The 23904-nt window shown below is 36.4% G+C and overlaps 1 protein-coding gene and 1 long non-coding RNA gene across 3 annotated transcripts in view; one reads left to right on the forward strand and one right to left on the reverse strand.

Moving 5' to 3' along the window:
• Positions 1-23901, forward strand: part of LOC310899532 — a 64222-nt gene extending 40321 nt beyond the window's left edge. The window contains exon 5 of the long non-coding RNA XR_014584363.1: positions 8105-23901. This is a non-coding gene — a long non-coding RNA (uncharacterized lncRNA). The remainder of the gene's footprint in view (positions 1-8104) is intronic.
• The window catches only part of SYNPO2 (synaptopodin 2), a 93077-nt gene that overhangs the window by 68864 nt on the left and 309 nt on the right, over positions 1-23904 (reverse strand). The window lies entirely within an intron of this gene.

The raw sequence follows: 23904 nt of genomic DNA on the forward strand, positions 1-23904 counted from the left end.
CTAGCAAATTCTGTCTGAAAGGTAGCTGCAAACAGACTGCTCTTTTTAAGAGTCTAATGGACCTTTTACAATCATCATTATGGACAGCCAGTGAGTCTGCAATCTAATACTGAGCAGGGAAAGAAGCTTTTTGTCATTTTGAATCAGCTTGCAGTTACATTATCAAACCCAAACAAAGCAATCTAAACAAACAAAAAAAGTAAATTCCTAAATAGGACAAGACGGTTACATTGGTTAATGCTGTAGTATTCTATGTGCTGTAGATTGCCAGGGTATGTTTTTGCTTTTACTTCTCCCTGCCAAGCTTAGTCAAATGCTGAAGCATACCGTAATTGGATATTTGTATTTGTAAAGAGCTATAGGTAATTTTTGCTTGGAACTAGCAACATTAATTGTTTTTCATATCAATCCTTTTCAAAGATGAATTTAGCTGATGGTTGTTTGAATGCATAATCTGTAAACTAATCCCATTCCATTTTTATGTGTATACTGTATTATTCTGTGACGTGACTGGTTAAGTAGTTTATGTTTTGGGACGCAAAAGTGCTTACATGACTGTTTCTAAAGCTGTTTTATTTTGTGTGTGTGTGTGTGTGAGGGGGAGAAATGATATTAAGATTCTTTTAGAAAAGAATTTAGCTTATTAAAAAAAATGGGCATATCTTCAAAGCTATCTCAACTGTACAGATGTGTTCTTGTTATACAGTCCAAATAGTTTTCTTAGACCCCCCACCCGCTGGCTGAAGTAAACTTGCTCAGCTGCATAAATGAAAAAGAATGTCATACTGAGTATCTTTGAAGGTTTGTGAACCAAATTTAATCTACTGTCATTATCGTTTATATCTTCTCATGCACACAGTATGTGTAGCAAAGTAGTTAAAATATTTAAATTGTTCTTCCATGTTTGATAAACTTCACAATCTTAGAATTGTCTTCATCATGTAACATGGCTTCCCACTACCTTTATGCAGAACAGTTTATTTGAAATATGCCTGAGTAATTCGTTTCCTTAAAACACCTAAGAGAAAGGAATCGGAAATGTCAAAAAAGATGTGTATATTCCAATAAGAATTAAAGAGTGAGGAAGCACAATAGAGCTGTTCACATGGTGGGAATTTCCTTTAAAAAAAAAAAAAAAAACACGACCCTAATATCACAGATATTTGATATTTGTGGAAGGAAAGAGGAAAAGGACCAAAAAGACAAGGGGGGACTAGAATAAAGCAGGGGAACACCCAGCTTAAGAGGTAGCTAAGCCTAAGCAATGCAAGGTGTTTGAAGAAGGATTTTTAGACAAAGATTATTTAGAAGGGGATTGTTCATGGACAGAAGTTGTAATCTCATATGTCTGTATTCAGGAAGAAATTGGAGCAGCACACTGCAGGTGTTAAGAATATGGGGAGGGATGAGGGAGAGGTGAGAGATTAGATGAGACTCTGATTGGAAAATGTGTTCAGAGCTGATCCACTTAATATTTCGGATGTGATGAAAGGCAGGTTTGCAGATGAAGAATGGTAGTGTGAAACCCAAGGTCATACATATTAAACAAAAAAAAAAAGACTGTTATCTGACTTTTAAGCTTAGATCCTGGCCTGTAATGCTAAACAGGGCTATCCTGTGTGGACCCTTAACTCATCCCTACGCTTCATCGGTTCTTTCTGTCTCCTACAATCAATGATCTTTGGAACCAGGTCTTCCACTGGAGTTCTTTCACATAATTCCATTGACAGTAATCACTTCTACTGATCACATTAATAGAAAAGCTAAACATGTTTCTAAAATGAGTTTACTGGAACACTCCTGGGCCCATGCCAAAGTCCCAATATCCAAAACCCTCAAAATCCATGGGTGCAAAATTTTACAGCAATCTTATCCATATTGCCAAAGTCACAAATGCGTCAAGATAGGAATTTTGAATATTATTTCTGACTTTTTTATTTGGATTCCATTTTTAGTTCTTTGGGAGTACACAATTGGTCAGACACTTTGATTATTAATACCTATTGTAACTCTTGTTCTGTGTCAGGCTGTTTTGTGTCCGAAGTAATTACTGCAAATAGACAGCAAGGTTTGAAACCAGCCATGCTGTCTCTTGCAATTTTAATTTTAGACATATCTTATCTTGGCCATATCTTGCATTTGTACTATCAAAAATGGACTAGTTTGCCATTTGGCATTTTGGCTGCTGGCATGATTTAGATATTTGTCAGCACCGTTGGTCCATAACCCAAAAAGGCATTACTGTAGACAACAACAAAAAAAATCTCGCAACCACTTTTAGTTTCTGCATATGATTGCAAAAAAGCAAAGAAGTGAACATTTTAGATTGTGAACATGAAAATTTTCCTCTAGAAGAATTAGCTGTTAGGTTTTCTTCCATAATTAATTGCTTATATCCTAGGGCTCAGGATGTTAACCTTTGTTGTAGGAATTCACATTTGAGAATGGAACCCATTTAAGAGCACATTTATATTTATTACTTTGAACTAACAGAAGTATTCTCACCAGTATTTCATTCTCATGAATCCTGAAGTACATACAGGACTGTTTTTTACTGCTTTTTTAAATAGGAGTGTTTAGGCCTCCAAAATTTACCGAGTTGGAGTTTTGGTGGTGCTGTGTGTAATTTTATGTTGGTAGGAGCTGAGGATGCTAAATAATGCACAGGACAGTTCAGAAACTCCTAGAATGGAGCACTAAGAGGAGGCAGCACTGAGAAAGGGAATAGGACTTCACTTTCAAATTGCAAGTTTGTCCAGTGTGCTTTTTCATTCAAACATAACTACTTACAAAATGTACCGTCAAATGAAAGACATCCAAGCAGTAGGTAAATATATTCTTATGTGCTGGTGTCAATTACGAGTGATACTTTGTCACTTGCACCCAGTTTCCTCCTAAATCTCTGGCTTTTGTATGGAGTTCGATGCCTGTTATAAACTAAAATCTGATATTTGCTTGCTGATGAATACCTAAAAACTAATGCTGATAAATACGTAAACACTGCTGAACAAATTAAATCTACAGTCTTCAGGAAATGCTCAGGATGCTTCCTTTTAAATATGAAAATATGTCTCGTTAAATCAATTAGTTACCACTCAGAGGAAAAATAATCTGGAGTATCTGAAGGTATTAGTAGACTATTTGGTTATATCTACTCGATTAAGGTTATTTCCTGCCCAATAGTTCAGACAGGATATTTTGAAAATCCAAAGTCATTCTTCTAGAGCAACCGCTGCCCTCTCTGCGGGGGTTCAGCAGGAGTCCTCAGCAGAAGAGGGAAACAAGGGTTTGCTCACAGTCCTGTATTCTCATGCTGTTGCTTCTGTTTTCCTTTCATCCAGAAACTAAGGCAGCACTTCCTCAGTCTGTAGGAAATCAGTGCCTTGCTGCATCACCACCTGCTATGGGTCCTGAAAAATTACCAGTGTCAAATGAACCAAGATGGGCCAGTGCCACACATGCAGTCCTAGATGTAATCAAGTCCAAGACGTTGTAACTGTGCAATGCAATGGCTCATGTTAGACACCAGTGATAAGTCAATATACTGTTACGCAAATCTGTGAAGACTGATTTCTGTGGTCATAGCCACTTCTGATTTAGGGGGCCTGTTTATTGTACTTTTTTGCTTAGTTCTGCTGATGTAATCTAATTCAATTTAACTGAATTATTTCCTTCTTTCCTGTCTGCTGCCAGCCTTCTCCCTCCCTCAGCTCCCTGGCAGCCAGGTCCAGGATAGGCCTTTAAAGGAGCACAGACTCTCTTTTGCAGTCTTTTGTGATACCAATCCTGTTGCTATCAGGTAGAGCGCTGGCTCAGAAGCGGGGAATCTCCTGTGCCTCTTGGCCTCCCACCCCCAGCAGCAGCGCCCTTGCCCTCCCCTACCAGATACCAACCAGGAGGCCCTCACACAGAACAAACAACACGGTAGTACACTAGCAGCAGCAACAACAGTTTCATACTTCTTCCCCACATCTTTTCACCTCACATCTTTTTAAAATGTGAGATCTGCAAAACAAGTTTTCAAAAAATCCATTAAAATTACCTTAATTCTAAAATTCTGTCTGCCCACAATCTACTGCAAGGGTAAATTATGGCTGCAACTTTAGGTCTCTCATCACAAAGGTACCTCATAAAGCAACAGCAGTGCTTGAAGTGCACTGTACAGCCTAGAACAATCTGAAGGTATGCAAGATTACTGGGTTCTCCCAAAAATGAATGTTTGCGATACATACATGAACCGTGTTTGGCCGGGACTTTCTCAGCTGATCAGGCATTAGCAAGGTGGAAGGGAGTGATGAGGGTTTTGAAGCAATTTTTCTTTTAAAATCTAGCTTTGAAGACTACAAGATATTTTACCTATATTTAGAAGAAGATTCAATTTCAATTAGTCTCATAGCAGTTTGAAATGTTCGGCATTTTACTGTAAACTTCCTAGGAATAGGAATTCACATACAGAGACAATCTTGCCAAAATAGTGATCTGTTTTTACTTTCAAGATGTGAAACTCCCATTGAAATCACTTGGTTGCTTTCTGTTAACTTCAGCCTCACTTGGCTCAGTCTTAGAGAAACACTGAGGAAAAAGTTTATAGTGCTAAAAGTGGGAAAATCAAAAAAAAAACATCTTAAATTACAATTAAAAAAATCAGCTCTTTTGCAAACTTTAATTTATACAAATGGCCATGCACTATCACACACACTTTTGTACATGCACTTTCACATCAAAATGTGAACCTCTAACAGTTGTTTAAGTGAACACAGAAATATATGTGCATTAAGGACAAAGTAATTAAAAATCTTAAAATATATTAACACCTTTCTGTTGTGACTGATGAATTACTGTCTTTGTTTAGAGTGGAAAAACTGTAAACTATTGATGCAGAATATTCTTTGGACTACACAGTAAGAAGTGTCTTGATATGAAGCAACTGACTTACTCCATGAAGTTTTATTCATTTACGATGTCCTATAACTTTAAGGCAAAATGGTGTTTTTTGCTATATTGTGTTCCCCTCCAGATGGTTTCTACAGAATTTTGGCAACCACATGCAATGATTATTGTGGTTGCCCTTCTAATCTCACACACTTTAAATAGACAAGCCATATCCTTACAAAAATATTACAGACTGTTCAGCAGATCTTTAACTATCAAACTGTGTTTGACTGTCACATTAAATAGAATATCCTGACCCCATTGCCTGGGGTTTAGATAAAAACATTGAAACACTTAGCTGTTTAAAGAGTGGACTATATACCAGATTTTTCTAGTAGTTCACTGTGCTGCGTACCTACTTCTCCTGCTAGAGCAGCAATAGCTAAACAGCTAGAGCAGAGTTTAAAAAAAAATGCTTCTCTCCATATCTTGCATGAAACACTTGCTAAACACTCAGTATCCCTCACCCAGCCATCGCATCTTTAAAATACATAATACATCAGCTAGCATGTACTTTTTCTATGCATATTCCTAATGTTAACAGTCACAAGCACTATTAAAAATTAGTTTTGAGGCGTAACACCAGTTTCCCATTTGTAAATAAAAAATAGGATACTTGAATGTTGCAGCACACAGAAAAGCAGAACTTTAAGTGACATGATGGAGATGTGATTTCATGCATCAATTTGTAAAATCTAAGATGGGGTTTATAATGAAAGGATACAACGATCACTTGAGTACTGCCTCATGCTTTCTGATCAGCCTCCCCTTTGAATAGCACAGTAAACAAAAGTTACAAGGTATAAGACTGCCTCTTTCACATCTTTGTGCTATGCCAAAAATTTCAGTTGCTTAATCATAAACAATAACAGAAGTTTAAGGTGAAAAGGGCTTTTTTCTGTCCTAACTTTACTATTGTATCCTTTAAGCTGTCAGGGGAGAGAACAATAAAAGAAATAAAACAATAATATTTACTTGTAGCATTTATAGTCTCAAATGTCCACAGCATAGCCATTTATGTAATTAAAGTAGCTTCATGTCAAATAATTTTATTACTGTGAACAGTTGGACTTACAGTGTTGGGGTTTTGAGGAAGTTCCAAGAAGCTGAAGTATGTGGGGCGCAGTGGAAGAGCTGCACTATCTGTGCATAGCTGAGTGAGTGATGATTCCCAAGTTTGCTGCATGTTTTTGGCAGTCAGTGATTTGCATCGGTGGGTGTAGGAGCTCACTTTAAGGCCAGACCAGAATAAAGTAAATGTAAAGTTTGCATTTGAAAGGAGAATTCTGTCTCATCTGTAGAACGGAGAGTAACGGTAAATGCTTTATTTTTCCTGACCTTTTTCCCCTTCCCTTTAAAACATTACTGTATTACGTTGATTTACAACATTCTGAAAAATGCGATATTTTCCACTTTAAATCTATCCTTACTGTGCCCCAAACAGAAGATAATTGGGTTTGGTTTTATTAAAATCCTTTCTGAACTTTTTACACTGTAGCTATTCCTCTCAAATGAGTCATACAATAACCATTCCCAGTTTGTAGCCAGTTCTCCAAAGAAGCAGAAGAAAAAAGAAACAACTTCCTTTTAAGGGAATGAGACCTGTTTGTAATGATAAACCTCTTTCCATTTCTATTTGAAGACATTCTCCATAACCCAAGAATTGATAGTTATAAAAACACTACCTACTTTATTTGGATTACAAAAACACTCATAGCTATAGAACATTGTTTAATGTTAGCCTAAAGCATCTGTATATACAGTCACACGTAGGAGTATTGTTGAAATTACATGTGATATGTCAAAGGAGCATCTAGTTTATCAGAAATCTGTAAGAAACAGCCTGGAAATTGTTTAGTTTCATTTTACTTAATGTTTAAATGAGTGAGTTTAAACAAAGAAGTATTTAATATTTATGTGTAAAGAAAACAGTTCAAGTGTATGTAATTGTATAAGCAAGCTAACAGCAATTTCTGTTCAAGTGTGGTACAATTCCCAAAAATCATCATACTACATGAATGCTGGAGTATTCACCTGTTCCTAGAATTTGGGAAAACAATTATATGACATTGCAACAATTGCTAAAACCTCTGAAAACCCCTGCTTTTTAAAAGCAGCTATTTGTACATCTACTGAATTTCCATCTTTAGGAACTGTAACTGCTGTTTAGGTGCCTTCAATATGTATTTCATTTTCAAACTGACTGCGGTCCTTCCAAGGTTCTTCTATTAGCCTTGCAACTAGGAAGTAAAAGTTCCTCTGATACCATATGAAAAAAGATAGAAACATTAAAACATTAGGATTGCTTGGGTTTTTTCCTCTTCTGGATGGAATAATTTTGCAATTGAGAACATGCAGAAATGTATTCTACTTGTAATGTAGGCTGTAACTCAGGTAGGAACCAGTCTTCAGAATCTAGTAGTGTAAGAAAAAGAGCACATGGCATTACTTGCAGTAATTTTTTAAAAGTTGGCAAGAAAGCCATGATTATTTTTTATTTTTTTAAGATATCTGACCATGGGTATTTTTTTCAGGATATTAATTTTAATTGTGTAAAATGGGTGTTATTGCATACAAATTAAAATATTTAATTGGAAGTGCTACTTAGATGGGAAATTGGAATAGAAATACAAACAAGCTAAGGGTTGAAGGGGAAAAGAACTGATATTAAATTCAGATGCAAGAGTAGAGATGAATTAAGTTGTATTGCAATCCATTTAGCTCTGAACCCTGACACTATAGTTTATTAGAGAGGTGGAGACAACAGAATTCTTTGTGACACAGATTTGTATTACCAGAGGAGCTACAGCAGACTTCTTCTGTGTTGTTAAAATAAATTAATCAAAACCAGCAGGGGAGCGTTCTTGAATTACAATGGTTGCATTATTAAGGATCTGTAAAGACTGAGTTTTTAAGGAAATCCAAGAGGCATGTAGCTTGGGAAAGAGACAGTTGGTTTTTAATGCTGCCATTTTTAACAATTCTGGAGTAATAAAAGAGACTGAGTATTGTTTCAAGCAGATCTTTGGCATACATTTTCTATTCATTTAATTATCTTTCTGAAATATTATTATGATGTACTAACCCAAGCATAATATGGCAGCTCTCATTCCACTCTAAAGTGCTTTAATGACATTTGGCCAAAATCTGTGCCAGCTTGAAGACATGTCAGCTATCTTGCAGATGCAGCTGTACACACAGAAGTCTGCAGTCCACACATTCATGAAATGCAGCTGTCCTATGCCAGAGCACCACTGTATGTGTGTCTTTTAGGAGGTAAAGTAATATTTTCCAAATAAAACTCTCAAAACAGGAAGGGGCATGGGGTAACTAATGTAATCAGATCCAAGGCACAACTTGGAATTTGGTTGGGACACTGTAAGTAGTCTCTCTCCTACAAATAGACTTTAAAAAGTAAAATGATTGCAGGTGGTCAGACCTGCCAGGCACACATTTCCTGCTAGGGTCACTCAGGGGCTGGCCTAGCAGGGACCCTGGCGTGTACTGAATGCACAGCAGTAACTTTCTGCAACACTCTGGTTTTGTCAAGAAGGAAGGGCCTTGAAAAAGGAGATGGCAATTTGAAGTGGTATTATTTCACTTTGAAGCACAGTTATTTGTTGCAGCATAGGTGTACTTTGTATAAAAGCATTCCGCTAGATATGAAAGACAACAATCACTGCTGTTGCTAGTATTCCTATTAAGTGATGTCTGGCTTACAAAATATCAGTCAACTGTGGTCTACCAATGAGACAGTCACACACAGGAGATGTATGGGTACATCTCCATTTCCTGAAGACAAGGAACCGAAGTGTGAAAGTGCTTCTGCATTACCTATTATTATGTAATGGAAGAGCACAAGTAAAAAGCTTAGTGTTTTTTAAAGGCATCATATTTTCTGTGCATTATAACTTTACTAAGCTTCCAGAAGCATTAAATCCAATTAATGGGGACAAAACCTAGGACAAAATCCTACTTGTTTAATTAATTTCAATTGACTCTGGATTTTGCTGCTAATGAACCTTCCCATTTTAAGACCTTAAAGATCTAAAATCTGCTAAGAGTATGATCATTCTGAAGAATACTGTGTTACTCCAAATTACAAGTATGTTCTCGCCTGTGACCTTCCTTTATGCCTCCTGGACTTTGTTGAAAATGCACTACAGTTCTTCTAGCGCAGCTCCATCACCTTCTCTATTGTTATGCTGCAGAGTAATGGCCTATTCTGTAGAGTGTTACTGAAATAGAAGTTAGAACTTGAAGTCACGATAGACTTCTGTTCTTTTCCTCATCTTCCAAAACAATAAATTGTAGAAATAACAATTAAGAAAGATAATTGAAAAATGCTCTGGGACTAAAATAAAAGAAGATTTTCAAATCTTACTCAGATGTTAGAATAATAATGAGTTTTAAAATTTTTTCTGAAAATAATAACAAAAGAAACAAGCATATGCAAATGAGCAGGATAGTCTTGTCTCTATCAAACATCTGGAAAACATAAGCACACATAAAAGAACTACCCTTTCTAAGGATTTAATTTAATAACTCATCCCGTTTGAGAAGATTAACATGTGGCTATAAAATACCTACTTGTCATTCAGAATATTTCATCCGAACATAGTTTTTTGACAGCTCTACGGTTATATGACTTTAGGACAAAAGCATTCCTTTTCATTTTGCAAGGCTTCTGTTATTCCAGCTTTGTTGCAATCTAACTCAGTTGCATTGTTACAGCCATATGGAACCTCTGAGTAACTTTGATTAGATAAATCTGGAACTGTGACAGATCTTCATGATTTGGTCTTGAGACTGAACACAGCCTTTGCTACAGAAGCAAACAACAAAAAAAATGTATTTTGTACTGAGTTAAGAGGCACTTTTTGTAAATACATGTGAAATTAAGGGATTGGCAGCTGCTAAAACAAAATCCTTCATGTATTATTTCCCTTTAGATCTGTGGAAACTCCCAACAGAGGTCAAATACTAGCTTAAAAAGATGAGACACATACAGAACAGGAAATGGAAATCATTCTATCTTCTCCTCTCATAGGCATTCTTCTGCTTTCAGCATTTACTAGTGAAAGAAGAAATAATCTGAAGGAATATCTGACAATATGACAGTATGTTGTTCATGAAGGATTGTTAGAAGGAGTTTCAGGAAACCTGTGGTAATGGCAGCCAGCCCTGATCTGCAGCACTCTTCCAAATGCCAAACACCAAAGAAAGGGAATAGAGGCTAGGAGGAACCTGTGAAGGCACAGCTAGAAACCAAAAAGTTATTTATATGGATCGGTTCTGTATTTTGGATTTGTTTCTTGAGCAAGTGCTTCCCTATGATTCACATTACCTTGTGCATTGGAAATTGAAGGGTGATGTAATTACCTAACTCATGGCACTGTTTCTAGCTCTCTTTAAGAAACCTTCAGAGTCAGATGCGAATTTCAGCGTATTGTTGATTAAAGAAGTCATTTAAAGATCAACTGAAAAGTGGCATTTTAAGCAATTGAAGAGGAATGTAGAGATGTGCAGTGCTCTCTTTCACATGAAAGAAATAATCTGACTCAGATTGCCTCAGAAAAGTTATAACTTTGTTGACACTGCTCTTATTAATACAATTTTGAGGGACAGGGCCTGCTATATGAATTGCTGGTATCTTCTCAAGTTTCTCTGGGAAGCATACTTTTTAAGGATTGCATAGTCTTTAATCAGATGTCATAGGTCAGTGCCTTCATAAATTGAATTTGGTGTCAGAATCAGTGTTCAGTTTCCTCTTCTCTTTATTATTTTGCCCTGAAACTTACCTTTTTCATATTAACTTAAGCCTAATAAGTAATTTAAAGAAAACACTTCAGCAAGAGCATATTCACGTCACTGTATCAGAGGCAACTGTTTTTCAGTTCTTTCCTTTTTGTATGGAAGAAACCAGGAAGCTGCATGTTGAAGTAAACTTTATCTCTGGCCTGAGAGCATGTTGCAAATGTAAAATTAGAGAAATCAAGAAAGATCATGGAAGCTTTTAAATGAAACTAACTCAGTTGGACCAACATAGGTTTTGCTTTAAGTGATGTGTAGCTATAATGTGAGGTTGTGCAAATCCCTAAGGGATTGTTCCTTTCTGTAGTGCTATAAAAGTATAAAAACAGAGGGAATTTTGCAGTATATCATTTCCTCTCCCAGTAAGGTGTACAACAATGCTACAATACAAAAGGGAGTAGATGTCACTAAGAAACCTATTGGCACAGTATTTCCACCATGTGCAGAATGAAGAACTTCTCCAGGTATTAAACTCAGTCCCACAATCTGTGGATTACAAAAAATCCTAATATCATAAGAAGCTGTTGATGCCAGAGAGCTCAGGTCTCATCTGAAGGCTCACTCATCATGATTTGGTGGAAACCAATGAGAGGAAGCTTTTTAGTTGGGTAACAGACAAGCAAGAGACATTGCATAGAACCGGAGCAATAGGTAGCTGCCTCTGCATGGTTTGTAGAGGTAAAGCTGTGACCGTCAGCATGATTCATCCAGTCATTGAAATAAATGTTGTTCCTTGTTTTAGATGCAGCACACAAAAAATGGAATTATGAACATTTTACAGCCTTGAAAAAATGCTTGGGTCTAGAGCAGTAAAAGGCTTTGGGGAGACATTTAGTTTGGCTCTTATTTTAGATGAGTTTGATTGCCGTGTTGTAGCCTACAACACTTGAAAATAAAATATTTTTCGTAAGAGGAAGGGATCCTTCCCACCCTGTTCAGTTTCAGCTGAGATTGTGCTAAAACCTGGTCCAGTCACTGCCTCTCTATTTTTATCCCTGGACCCAGCGGCTGGTGAACTGTGCCAGGGATTAATTCTTCAGAGCTGGCTGATGCAGGAACCCAGAAAGCCTAAATTCAAGCCTGATTTGAACAGGCCAATGCATCTTTAGTTTTCTCTTGAGTCAATTAGCACCCAATATCAATTTGTGCTAATTTGTAGTCCCTGCAACTTTTCCAGGCCTCTTATGCAAATCAGGATTGGAAGCAAACAACAACTGAATGACCCAGGAGGGTGGTACGGGGCTCAGCACCATTGTTCTCAGGCAGAGCATTTCAGTGCTCCATTTGTTCAAGTAGTAACACTAAAAAAAATATCAGGCCACAAAGATGACCATCTCCTTGGGCTTAATTATCATACCCTTCGTACTGTTCTTGCCTGTATAGAAAAAGAGGCATGCAAGGTCCTCTCGCTAGATTTAGATTCACTTCATTGTTTTTCACTGTTGCTGTAAATATAGATGAAGAAAGCTGTAAGTCTGAGAGTTTGGGAAATATTTGCGTCTGTGGATTGGCAAGATGTTTTAAAGTCAAATCATTTTGTAGTCACAGACTGTGCCATTTAATTCAGAAATCTTTTGGTAACATTATGTTGGGAATCTGGGAAGTGACTTAAAAATCTAGCACATGTAGGAGCTGAATGAGGGCTTTTCAAGGAAAGATGCAGTCATGGAAAAATATGTTGGATCAGACTTATAGTGATCTCTTAATTTCAAAATATTCAAGTAAAAATGGGCAGAAGCTGAAAAACTCAGGTGGACTTCCAACATCCCTAGCTGTTCAAGGATGCATCTTTAGAAGGGCTAGTATTGCAGGCTGAAGTCATGACAAAAATTAAGGGAGGGAAAAGGAAAAGCAAGATAATGAGGAATTTAGAAGAGAAAAAAATAAAAATACTTCAAAGTTCAGTTTAAATTGTATACAAGACCTGGGAGACTTCTTAAGTTTTCCATTGCTCCCAGCCCTGGCCCTTCTCATATTGGGCTGGAAGAAACTTAGGTTTGATATAATGCTTGGTTTTTTTACTCTCTTTTGTTATTTCACTACATGTATTACATAGTAGTGTGTAATATTAAATGATTATATGATGAAAAACAGATAATGATTTTTTCTTTCTTTAAAGGATTATGTCTGCTTCTTTCTTAAGGCCTTCTGAAATATTTCTTTTTTAGTTACATTAAAAAAAAATTGTGACCTAATTATAGTATTACAAAATCACAAATCAAACCCTAGTACAAATTTATGGGGCCCCCCTTCAAGAGATTATATTCTGTTTGTATGCAGGGCTTAATAAGTAGATGTGACAGGAAGAACTGAAATGGCTTGAAAAAAGCAATGAGGGATGTAGAGCTTGATTAATTGGATAATATGTGATTCTTGATTTGTTTACATATTTACCTTGAATGAATTAATTCTACACTTTGAAATTACTCAGTCTGAGAGTTGCTGAACTGAACAATACTCAACAGCTCCAGTAAGAAAATACTAAATCTAACAACCAAAATTTCTCAAAGGTGTATCTATCTTTACATTCAGCTACCTGTGATTTTGGGGACTGTGAATAATAGCACCATCTAGTGATAATCAATAATATGTCAGTATCATGAAAAGGTCATTATTCAGCCTGGGTGTAATTGCACGCTGCTAATTCACTTAGCAATGGGATTTGGGCACTTGAAAAGGAAAAGTGCTCTAGATGTGATTTCTATCTCAGTTTAATGACTAGTATCTTCCTCATGATACCCCTAAATATGCACAGCACATCTAAATGCAGACTTTGGCTGACAGTATGGATCCCATGAAATAAAACTTTAAAAATAACATTTTGCTTCATAAAAAAATGGCTCAATTTTATTAGGCATTATTATAACAAACCTTCCCACAAGTTTGTGAATTACTTGTTTTGTAGTGATCAGCATAATAGATTCATTCCTCTGAATGAAAATTTAGGTGAAACCATGCTAATTAGCTAGGTATCTTTTTTTTTTCTTTTTTTTTTCATACAAGTCAACAATTCTAAAACCTTGGGTTTTCCACAGTGAGGGATGTGGAACAGCTGCTTCTCTGTAAGGGTCTTAGACATTAAACAATGCTATATTTTAGACTTTGCTTAAAATATCCTTGATTAATGATAGCTTTTTCTAATTTGAAGAGTTTTATAAGCAGGTCTTACACTATGCATTCGGGGAGTATTCTTTCCAGTGTGCAGGGAGATAATTATGAATATATGATAATATATAAAGCTATTTATCCTTTCAGATTATTTCCATATGCATCCTCTGTAATTAAATCAGTGGCTTATGGCAGCTAGTCTTTGAAGTTCTCTCTGCAGAATAGGAAAATGTAATTTGTGGAACAAAATGCTGATCAGTGTATTCCAGCCACATCTGTTATGCTCTAGTAGTTCAGAGATTTCAGCGATGAGAGAGTTCTTGCAAAGCAGAAGGTTTCTTTTATTTATTTCAGTCCAGAGGTCTGGAAGTGACAGGCACTATTCTAACCAAGTAACAAGGTTTAAATTCTTAGGCATTGTTTGGCCTCAATTTTCAGTGAGTTCACTGAAAGCAATGCTTAAGTAAGTAGCTGTATTTCTATATTCAAATAAAAGTACTTCTGAGAGAATGGTAAGAGAAAGCAGAGAAAGAATTTCTTGCAGAGAAGAAGGATTTAAGTTTGTATAGACAGATAAATAGAGATATGTCTTCAGGAGCACTAGTGTTAGTGGTTGAGTAAAGCTAATAAAACTCATGACGGTGAATCCCCTTGAATACGGTAGATCCAGGAAACACAGGCATAGGCAACCACTGTAATTACCATTGCACAATTCTCCATTTGGATGCTTTTCTTCTGGAAGAAAAGCAGGTTTTTGCAGGACACTTAGAGCCTTTCCAAAGTGATGCCAGTTCAACTGTTGAAAATGCATCTGCAAGTTAGGTGTGCCAACTCAAGGAGTCACTGTCTGCTTTGTCCAGCCACAGCTGTGCATGCTGAAAAGGTTGCCACCCAGAGCTGCTTGGCACTCCTCTCTTTCCTCCTCCCTGTGCTAAGGTGGATGTTTCCACACTTCAAATCATGTAGATGAGCTGCTCTAATGATTGGTCCCTAAGCTCTTGGTCAAAATGAGGTGAGTTAGCAAAGCCCTGGTATATACATTGTTTAAGAAATACCAGCCTATTTCAACTGACACAAACCTATTTGCAGAGCTGAAGGAAGCAAGAGGGCAGTTACAAGTAGTCCCTTCAACCAATAAAAGTTTGCAACTGAGAGATATGTCCACAGCCTAAATTCCCTCCTTAGCTTACACCGATACTGTATGCCCATCAGTAAGTGTCTCAAGTATCTAGTAATGCCAGTCGAATACCTATTATTAGCAATCATTTCACTTTCTTATAAATTGGCAAACTGAAATGTCTTCAACTCAGAAGTGTATCTTGGTGCTTACAAAGACTTCCAAGACAGCTTGGAAGTAAAATATACAATTACCAAATAGATCAAAAAAAAAAAAAAAATGTTACATTATTCAACAGTGTTACTGGAATACCCTGAAGTCTGTTTTTATTAAGTTTCTTTTTTTTCCTTTGAAGGGAATTACTTCTGCTAGACAAAGAATATTGTAGGAAATAGATCTCTAGCAAAAGCTGCTACACCCTTCCCAATGAGGATTTTTATTCATAATATCTGCTTCTAATTAAATATCTATCCTATATAATACATCTTAACACTCAATCCTTTGCCCTTTAAGGTCAATGGCAATTTGCCCATTGAGTTCATGGGAAAAAATGCAACTGCTTTGTTAAGGAGTCCTTTATAGTAATTTCAGCTGTTTGGTTTTTAAAACAAAGATTCTTCTCTTCCACCTTTGCCTACAGACAACAAGCGGTTCCTGGTACTCCTTGTGCAACAGTACTAGGAAAGGGGAATTTGGTGTTACAAAATTATGCTCGCTTGTCATTCAGTTTGTTTTTCTTTTTTACTATCGAGTACTGCAATGGACATATGATTGTCTTCCTTTTTTTTTTTTAGAAACTTTCTTTCTTGAAATTCTGTATTGTAGCCATTCATGACATACATGACATGTTTATGTATATAGAGAACATACGAAATGAAACCATCAAGACAGATGATCCATATAGAAAACTGTAACTTATCTACTTTGCTCAGAGTTTTGACCCACCAACGGTTCATCTGCTAATGAATTGTAATAAAAAACATGTTTACAAAAACCAAAGTATCCAGCTTCCTAAATGGGACCATATTTCTGAAATTTACTTACAAAAAGACAAGTTTATAAAATAACAATTCCACAACTGCACTGTCCAGGATGACGTAACTCTTTTGAAGGAGAAGGTTACCCATGCTTCAGTTGCCCCAACCCAGATGTAGCAAGGAGATACCAAACAAAGAAGGAAATTTAAAGGATTCAAAATATGTTTCTGTGGAAGTAGAAAGATTTGTAGGCAGTGCTTCCCTGCTAAACAAGAGAAGAAGATCCTGTACTGTGCCCAGAAATGCAGCACATAGAGAGCTCAGGGTATGAGCCTATCAACTCTGGAGAGCTTAAAACCAGTTTTTCATTGCAATTTTCCTTCCACATAAGCAACAAATAAAGCAGCCACTTCACTCTTCTTAGCACCCCATTGGGAGTAAGGTGCTGAGGTGTTTTGAAGATTTTTGGCTTTCATGCTCAACACCATGTTATATTGGCAGGTAACCAAAGGATAACACTTTTTTTTTTTTTTGGTGCATGCTGAAGTGTTTCAGTCTAAACGTGCGTTAGCGTCTTCCTAACATCCACACTGCTTATGGACTGCAGATTCTAATGAAATGGGACAGATGGGAAAAATTACAGAAAAGGAAAAAGAAATCCACTGTGTAACTTGTGTACATTAGGTCTGAAATTTAAAACCTTCAAGCTGATATCCAGGGCTTTTCTTTAATGCCTGTTCTGTTCCAGCTAACAAACAGTACTGGTTGCAATCTAAATGTTATCATTTTTGTCCACAGTTAATTCCCTGCACAGAATTGTTCCTTTTAAAGTAGAAGCTATCTCTGTGAATCAGTCTCACTTTATAGAGTGCTAAGCATTTAACCCATGAAATATGGTCCCTAACACAGATTTCTGCTCTAGAAAGTAAATCTGAAACACGCTGAGATTGGAAGAAAGCCCTCTATGATTTGCATAAATTGCTTGCAGTATCCTCTCCATCAATCTGACACAATCCTAAAGGGTTTTGTAAACAGCATTTCCTGTTGTGATATTTTACTGTGAACTTGGCCAAAAGTCTTACTATTACATTCACATTCACAATAAGAATGCAATGGCAGAAAATACAGAACAATGAAATATAATAATGTCATGCAGTGTACTTTAAATGTTTCCAGCAAAGAACCTAAACAATGGGGCAAAGCTCTGTACAAAGCAACTAATCTGATTTAGTAGGAATACACTGTTTGTTTTTTTTAACTTGTTCGGTTTAAATCAGTGTGAATTGTGTCGTTCATTCTATTCCATTGAAAACTCTCCTAGCATGAGAGTTGGGAAAGTATCTGTTAGAAACAAACACAGAATACTTCCATGTATCCAAAGCATGCTTGTATTTGTCTAAATACTGTGGAAAGCATGCCAAAACCAGCTTGGTATGTAGTTCTGTATATCTAAAATAGGGTGTACAATCATGTGCTGGTTCAGCCTGCAGCTTTTAAACAACTAGATGGGACTTCAGTACTAAACATTTCCACTGGCACAATAGCTGGAACGCAAAAGTTTGGAGCTAGAAAATGCGGAGCCCTAACCTTGGGAAGTGAATATAAGCCTTTGCTGGTAAAGGTGTATAAAGTTTTCTTTCCTAGTTATTTTTCTGTTTCTAACTAGCAATGAGAGCTTTTCAGGAACAGTTACTCAGCAGTGGTGTATTTTAGTTAGATTTTGTGAAACTTAATTTGTTCCTTCATTTTGCAAAATAAATTCACCTAACCTCTGCAAAGTCCAAGTTCTTCCCTTTCTTTCAATGGAAGTTTTGTCATTTACTTAGAAGCTGAACTGTGTCATCTGAACAGACGCAAAAAATGTTATCAGCTGTTAAATTGGGTCAGGGCCCATAAAGGATTCAAAATCCTCTCAGGAAAAGATAGGGAAAAAAAAAAAAAAACTTTCCACATAACTCTTCATGTGAAAGAATATGTAAATATGCCTTACAGGGTTTCCTGAATATCAGCAAATACAGGCTGTGTCAGATGGTCTGAAGAGTGAATTTGAGAATAAGAGCCTGTCCAGGCTGCGAAAACAAACTATGTTTGGAAATGTATTAGCTAGCAAATTTAAACAAACAGTTTTAAATGCAGTCCAAGTAAGGCAAGTTGTGTTTAAAATCTTGTAGGTTAACTCTAAACTCCCCTCCTTTGCAGCCAAAGTTCAGCTAGCATGTTTTAAACATGGCTTGCTCTGTCTGCATTAGCATGAAGTTGTATTCAAATTCTATTTAAAATGTCCATTGATACAAATAAGGAACCATCAGCAGGGTCACATTAGTACACTACTGAGCCTTTACACTGCATCTATGCATCTTCTTTTCAAACACACTAACGTACAGTAAGATCTTACTTGACTATGCATTAACTAGTATATTTTCAGAATCAAATGGCACCAAAGTACCAACTCCAACTCAGAGATGATTTCTAATGTCATCTGGAGATGGCCCGAAACAAAGTGGTTATTTCCTGCGTCTCCTGCATCTCAGGAGGAACATGGTGCTCGTAGGTCATCAGTGCAGAGGCAAGCAGGCAAACAAAAAAACTGCTTCGGCAACTGATGGTTTGTACTCATCTGTGTGACTTGGTATTTAAATGAGCTGGGAGCACAGGTATAACACCAAGTGTATTTGCCGTGTCTCAGCTAGGATGTAGCAAGCAGAACCTCAGCTGCTGCTAACCCCGTGTTTCTACCTGGCATTTTGGGCACACGTCAGTGATGAAAATGTAGGAGAATGACAGTGACTTAAAAGCGTTTTCTTAAATCTAGTGGCACTGATGTATTTTGTGGGTGGGCCAACTGTGCGCTGACATACCTCTCATGCATGTGCCAGTGGCATGCTTTGCCTTACCTCAGGATCAAAAGCATAACTGTGCTAACATATCCTATACTGTATTTTTTCTCTACTAGAATTAAGTGTAAAGGTCAACTTGATGAAAGTCTCTTGGGCTTGTTCCGCATGTGTCAAGTTTTTCAGATAATCACAGGAAGAAAGCCAAACAACCACACTGGAGCCCACCTCTGTATGCATCTGACATTAACTGATCAAATTCAGACATCAGCGTTTCACACTGATGGTTGAGGTTGTTGCCAAGTCTTTGAGTTTCTCTTTCAGTTTCAGGTTCCATTGAATCCGAAATGATGAAACTGAGACTTGAATTGAAATCAGAGAGTTCTCATGGACAAGTGCACAGGTCCAAAATGACAAAGCAGCCAGTTGTCACATGTCATTACTAAGGCAAGGGTAAAGCTACTATCTGTGTAGCAGTAGCAGTCCATTTAAGAAATTGGCAAAATAGTCACAAAATGTAAATGTTTTGCATGAAGCCTAGTTGAAGCCATTGGATTTGAACTGTGAATTATCAAAGTATTTCACAGAATTAATTAGGACTATAGTTAACATTTACAGGAGAATGGAAATTGCATGATATTTTGCATGTTCCGACATAAAAGAACATCCATCGAAATAGAGCAAAGGTTTTCAGGGTGCAAAACCACACTGAGTTTCAAAACAGTTCCAAAAAACAAAAACAAATTAGTTTCAAAGTGTCCATTAAGTTCTTTGAAATAACTTGAAATTTTAGAGGATAGGCATTATAATTGTAATTATGCACTGGCAAATTGGTATGGTAGAAATTAAAGGAGGGGAAATGTTACCATTCTGTTTTTCTAAAAAATTAGTTGAAAAAGTTGCTGAAAAATTACATGAAGTTTATCAGCACTTTTAAAAAAACGTGTTTCTCTGTATTAGACAATATTCTGCCATTGATGAATCAGGGAGAGATGAGAATACTCTCAAAGATATAAAATAGGACAACATGATTCCCTTTGAAGATGTGGTTTTTGCTGACGTATGTAGAAATATAGCTGTGTTGATCAGAATATAGACATATTTACCAGAGTACTTCTAGACCTGACGTGATTTGAAATCACTAACAAGTGAGGCACCACTCTGAGTAACATCAGTTTCTTCAGTGTCTTAAGCATAATTGATCATAAGGATTTGTAAGCATCTGCTCGTTTTTACTTTTAGGATACCAATATGAGAAAGAGAACTGAATTTCCTTTGAAGTGGTTAGAGGTCTAAGTGATGGAACTTACCACCCTTGAATACTAGAAATATTCAGTTAATTTCCCAAACTTTAGTTAGCAAGACTTTGACAGATATAAACAATGAGTTCATTAAATTGCTGCTTGGTGTAGGTAATGAATATGCTGAACATAGCGTACTTCTGTTGCAACCAGGTAATGTAATGGAGTTACACTATGGTTGAATTATAAATCAGTCATCTATAGACAACTACATTAAATTATCTGTTGCCAGAGAGGTGCTTCTTAAAGGATATAGCTGCGCTATATGTAACAGATGGTATTGTTAAGTGTTAGTAGGAACATTAACAGGACTTTATTTCAAATGCTAGTCCAGAAAATCACCCATGATTTTGTAAATACAGTTTTTATATATTTTATAAATTAAAAACTGCAAAGATATTTACATGGAAAAATGTTCATGATATTGAGAAAAATAAGCATTCTTTCATGTATGTTATAGTGGAAACAGAAGGGACATCACATGTCACTTTGCTCTTATATATCTGGAATTCTTAACCATCTAGGGTCACTGTTATATTGAGATTTCCAAACCGTCTCCTGCTTTGGAAAAGGTACTCTATCGTGCTACACTGACATGTTTTATTGTTGTTGTACATGCACAGCACAAGTGATACAACCACCGTTTTCCTTTGTTTAGTACTCCCAATTACCTTTTTTATTTCCAGAACATTCGTTTATTAGATAGCTTTCTTTAGCACAGTGTCCCCTTTGACAGTGCATTTAAAAGATATTTTTTAGTTCATTTTGATGTATTTGGACATACAAAGATTATGCAAACTATTTTTAATGGACAGGTTTTTTTGTGAACTGTTTACAATAGCAGACTTAACAAAATAAGTTGATCTAAGGATCCACGGTTTGAGTTGGGGGGTGGGTAAGCATTTTGTATGCTTCTATGGAAAAAGAGTCAAATGTTTTTAAAAACTGCACGTTCTGAATAAGAGTTATAAATAGACAAAGCAACGTGATACTTTATGATAGTTCAAAAAAATCTCCATTTGTTGCAATCTCACAATTAACAAATTATGGAGATGTCTTGAACCTAATTTAATGGTTTGAAAATTCTTTGCAGATGAAAATTTCCTATTTTATGTGCTGGTGAGAAAATACACCACAAGATATTTCTTGGGAAGGCAAAAGGCTTCTTTCTCTCTGTTAACACTTAGCATGATAATGGTAGATGGCACTTTATACTACAATCTCATTGATTTTAGTGGGAATGCTACTTGCCTATACGGTTTAAGAGCTGGGCAAGAAACAAACAATTTTTCTACACTTTTCTTGTTAAAAATGACAAAACAATATTTTCAAAAAGCAGTCATAAGCCAAACTGGTAAAAGTTGCTTCTGGTAGTGAACTGCAATGACTTATTTCATTAGCTTTAAAAATAGTGTATTTCCTTTACCAAATGTAGATAAGTGTGAATTTGGGATTTTTGTATCCTGCCACAATTTCATGGATTGTCTCACTTCCCTCCGTGTTACTTCCCTCTCCCCTTTAGATCCATATCACAACCCCTGCTCTGCTTATGACTGGGGCCTGAGTGCAGTTCAGCAGCTGTGCAGGGGTATATTGCGCTCAGGCTGTGTTCAGCAACAACGAGAGCAACCCCTCACAGCTTTCCTGCTGAGCTGAGATACCGAAAGAGAAATACACGCTTCTGACGAAATCTGCGTTGGTGTAAATTGGCAATGACCCTTCGGTTCCATGGAGCTACATTAATATGCACTAGTGCAGAAGCTGAACCTTAAACTTAAAAAAAAAAACGTGTTTGGAAAACACTACCTTTGGATCTCGGAGCCAGCAGGAAAATCACTGTGCAATAGCTGTGTAATTGTTTAATCTTTCATGTGTTATTAGTTTCAGTTTTCATGGATACTGGAAGAAAAGCTGAAAACATTGCCTCTCCCCAAAAAGGGTCACACAGTGCCTAGCTGCAACCAATCCACCATGCTTATAACACATACATGCTGATAGACATGTACTCTTACAAAGTATTGTATTGACCTGTTGATTGGTTTCATTTTCAAGAAAACAAACTCATGCTTTGTTCTTTTTCTAAAAATAGATATACTTGTTTCCTAAATTTTGATATTGCCATTAGAAAAAGGGAAAAGTCACAACTGTTACCATGTCTCTAGTTCTCAAGCTCCAAATTTTGGTGGTAAAAGGGAAACGAGACTTAAGTGCTGCTGTTTAGGATGTGAATATGAAAAAAAAGTATCTGGTGTGGACTGTAGTTGCCAGAAAAACTAAAGTTTATTCATAATCTTGTGTTCAAATTACTGTGATTTTTTGGTTTTAGTTTTACATAATCAAGGGCAGTTGCCTTTCACTGTTTCTTACAATTTTTGAAGTTCTAGCTATAAATTTTCACTAGATGGCAGGACTCCACTGTTATCTATTATCAGTGGCTTTACTTGTGAAGCAACAGTTGCCTATCAGTAGAAAAAATATTTAAACATGTTCAAGTTTTGCAAAATATTAGAACAAGCCTAAAACTTTAACAATAATAAAAAAATGATACATAAACTCAATAAAAATAATTCTCTTACTGAATATGATTAATATTATAGACTTAACTGAAAATAATAGTGAAAGATGTTCTTTTCTTGACAGAGGAACTACAAGGACCTTCTTTTATAAGATGACGTAGATTTACACATACTGTTCTGCTATTTGTGAAAAAAAGTTAACTGATCCAGTAAATTAGATGTAACTAGTTAATAAGTATATTGACAGCTTAAAAAGTTAGAGCTTAAACGGCTGAACTACTGATCTAAAATAATATATTAAAATACAAAGAAAAATTAACACTCAGTGTACTGGAACTACCAAGATACTAAAAGGTGATCTGCAAATCCCTAGACATCTTGTCTCTCTGCCTATTTTTCTAGCCTAAGGCATATTTTAATCTCTCTCAATTTAAGAAGGGAGAATTGTATGGTGAGCAGTCCCAGTACTGTTTCAGCCAATGGTATTTTGCTGATCCCAGAGCTCTGGACAAAATTTGTCCCCCTTGTCTAGGAAAACAGAACACAGCTCCATACAGTTACATAAGCCTCAATAACCATGACAAATCTTCATTGTTGCAATGGCATGAGCAATGATTTTTAGCAGCGCTACTTTTTAAAGTATTATTTTTTAACTCGGGGTTACCAATTCTCCAGGCACTTACTTCAGTTTATTCTGAACTTCTGCTATCTCTTTTGCTTTCTTTTTATCCATGAAGATAATTTATGAAGCATTCAGTAATTTTCAATGTTGTTCATGAAATATAAAAGGAAATGTTTGGCTTCTGTTAAAGCTGCTCCTAAGACCAGCTAACTTTCCAAAAACAGAGATAACTCAGTGTAATGCTTTCCGGGATTCCCAAAATAGTAAGAACATTTTCTCATGATAAAGCTGTATTTATTCTATGCTTAGAGAAGAGAAGTATCATAAATAGATGACTGAAACAGCATTTCCTAATATGAGATTCAGTGTTGCGATATGCTGAGAATATTCAAATCATACAGTGAGTTGAATAGGAGCTGAAAGGCATACAACACCTCACAGTTTCAAAACTTTTACATTCAAGATAATGTTTGCAATACCTGTTAACTATCTAAATGTAATCATCCCTTTTATTGAAACAAACACAATCAGCACCTGTAGAATCTCTGCAAAATGTGTGAGCACATTCAAACAAGCATCACAATACAACCCACAGCAACAATTTCACCCAAGGCAGTATATATTTAACAAACTGTTCTCTTCACACGTGTTCACAAAACACTGACATCTTTCTCTCATGATCC

The sequence above is a fragment of the Anser anser genome (genome assembly GCF_964211835.1).
Source record: "Anser anser genome assembly, chromosome: 4".
In the NCBI taxonomy this organism is placed as follows: domain Eukaryota; kingdom Metazoa; phylum Chordata; class Aves; order Anseriformes; family Anatidae; genus Anser; species Anser anser.